Genomic DNA, 2,869 nt, shown 5'->3' on the forward strand with positions numbered 1-2,869 from the left:
TCCGAAGGCCATCATGTTAGAAGATTCTTCATTCTCAGCTTTCAGCTTTCATCCTCAATTCGTCTCCATTGTTGTCTCTTCGTTCGTCTCTCGGTTATTCCGGTGCCTTGTTCTAGTTTTTCTCTCAGGTGGATCATGATCTCTTCATTCTCATGTTTCTCCATTAATTCGTGGTGTTCCCATTCAGTTGGGAATTTGTACTGGTGCTTCCTTCAATTTTGCCTCAAGTGGTGCTTTTCTCTCTGTTTCTCCAAGATTCATTTCTAGTAGAATAAGTTGTATGCTAAATCCGTTGCTTGTCATCAATTTAATTTGATGAAGGGTTAGCATAACATAATTCTTATTCTTGTTTCATCAAATGATTTTAATTCTTCTTCCGGAGTGACTCATGATTTCAATTCTTTTCTCATCTATCCGTTCTCTTGCATTCCCAAGTGCATTTGTTCTTCCTTGATCCTTTGAGGTGGTATTATAGCCTTCTTGTTAGTGTAGGAGCCTCGAAGAGTTTTCCTTTCAAGAATGAGATAATTAAACCCACCGATTTTATGATCATGAGATATTTGCAACCCATGATTCCTTCATTGAGCTATCTTGGTTTGGATTTCACATAAAGCTTTTCCTATGGATTGTTGCTATCAGGGTTCTTGTCTTTAATCCAAGTTCTCGATGTATCCTCTTGGTGTACGAAATTGTTCATATCTTGTTTCTCCCAATCAATCCTTGTTTCTTTTAGTGATTGGTTGTCACCTCATATTTTGAGATGATTTTCATAAGCCCACTACCATCTTGTTCTTTTCGTTGTTGTTTTTCCAACAACTCCGTCCAATTCTTCTTGCAAGGATGCTTGCCAAGTTCATTGGAGTGAGTAGTTGTCATTCTCCCTTCATTCTCTTCTTTCGAATGAGTTAGTTCCTATTCTCTTGTTCCGGAGGCTTTGTGATGTTGCTTCTGGGTCAATCTTGGTGTTCTCTCAAGTTCATGGTGTTACCTTGCTCTATGTAGTTGTTTGTTATGTATATTGTCTATTTCTTCCACCTTTTCGAATTTTTTGTCCCATTTTCCTACCGAAGTGCTGCCGAAATTTTCTGTGAATTCTTGCTTTCTCATATCATTCCTCATCTCCTTACAACCTTCAAGGATTGTTGGTTTCACTCGTTTGTCAAATAAGCGACTAAGTTTTTACCTCTTGTTCTTTCTCATCCTCTCCCCCTTTCATTCTTGGATCTCGGGGCGAGATCCTCTTGTAGTGTAGGAGAGTTGTGACAGCCCGACGCCGACGTTCCAGAAGCTTCCCCTTTTCTTTCCGTTTTCGTCGTGTGGGTATTTTCAGTTGCCGCATCATCATCGCATCATGCGCATCATAAGCATTGCATCGGCATCTCCGTTGCCGCCAGTTTTCAAAACTTGCATGCGTTGTTAGTTGTCGGTTCGCGTCGTCGTCCGTTCTGAGCCCGATCGCACTCGCACGCGCCCGCGGCACCGTCGAAACCCTGTTTTTAAAGTGCGTTTAAAACTTTCTCTGATCGAGGTGAAACTTGGCACACGGTCGCGATTAGTTATAGCTAGGCTACCTGTCGATTTTCGTCGTGATCGGAGACCGTCTGGTACCCGAACGGTCGACCGTAGCGGCACCGTCTTCGGTCTACCGTCGGACGTCTGTCGGTGTTTTAAAATTCGTGCCGCGCCGCTCGTTCTCCCTCTCGTCTCCGGATATCCCCTCTACACAGCCGCGTACCCATTCCCTCGTGCGGAATCGTCCGAAACCGACCCCGCGGTTGGATCCGGATCGCGATTCCGGTTAACCGAGCCCCCTTTTTCTCTATAAATACCCCCTCCTCCTTAATTTTTGGACAGCCTCCTCTCTCCTCCTCGAAATCCGCGCCCTAACCCTAACCCTAGCCGCCCCCACAGCCTCTCTCCTCCCCCAGCCGCCACGGGCCCGCCGAGCCCAGATCGGGCCCGGGCAGGCCCATCCGGCCGCCGCCGCCGCCCCCGTTCAAGCTCAGTGCCCTGAGCTCCTCCCTGCGCGCCGCCCTAGCTTCCCCGTGCGCGCGCCGCCCCTCGCCGGAGCATTAGCCACTCGCCGCCTCCCCTGTCGGGCTCGCCGCGCCATCCCCGGCCACCGCCCACCGTCGGTCGTGCCCCGGTCGCCGGAACTGGGCGCTGCAACCTCTTTCCCCCGCCCAGTTCCTGCAGCAACTCAAGTCCCGTGCCGGAGTTGCGCCGGATACCGCCACCACAAAGGTTCCCCGGCCGCCGCAGCGCTGCGCGGTACCGGATCCGGCCGACCCCAGCGGCTGCCCTCCTTCGTGGCCAGACGAGCTTCTCATCCTGCGTGATCTCGGGAGCTCCAGCGGCCATGGCTTCCAGACCGAAGGATCGAGGCTCGGCCTCGCCTCGCTCCCACGCGTGGGCCGCAGCAGCGCGGCCTCGGCCCAGCTCGGCCTTCCCCACCGACCAGGCCGGCCTCCTCCCGTCTCGGCCCAGCAGCGCTAGGCCGGCCTCCTCCTGCCACCTCGCGCTGGGCCTCGTCCTCGCCTCGCTCCGGCCCAGTAGAGCAGCAGCAAGCTGGCCTAGCTCCACCGACCTTCGGCCCAGTGGCCTTCCCAAGGTATTCCCCGCCCGTGGCGTATGATTCTATGTTGCGCCTTTGTCTGTTGGCCTGTTAGAAGTTTCGGCCCGGTAGATATTTAGGATTTAATCCGAATTTAATTCTTTTTTAGAGATAGACTAGATTTTTCAAACCGCCGTATCTTTTAATCTGTTAGTCGGATCGAGGTGATCTTTATATCGTTTTGGGGTAGTTTTGCGAGTAGAACGTGATTTTACAACTGGCATATTTATTTGACGTAGTTTAACGTGCCAAATA

The sequence above is a fragment of the Hordeum vulgare genome, chromosome 4H, assembly GCF_904849725.1.
Source record: "Hordeum vulgare subsp. vulgare chromosome 4H, MorexV3_pseudomolecules_assembly, whole genome shotgun sequence".
NCBI classification, from domain to species: domain Eukaryota; kingdom Viridiplantae; phylum Streptophyta; class Magnoliopsida; order Poales; family Poaceae; genus Hordeum; species Hordeum vulgare.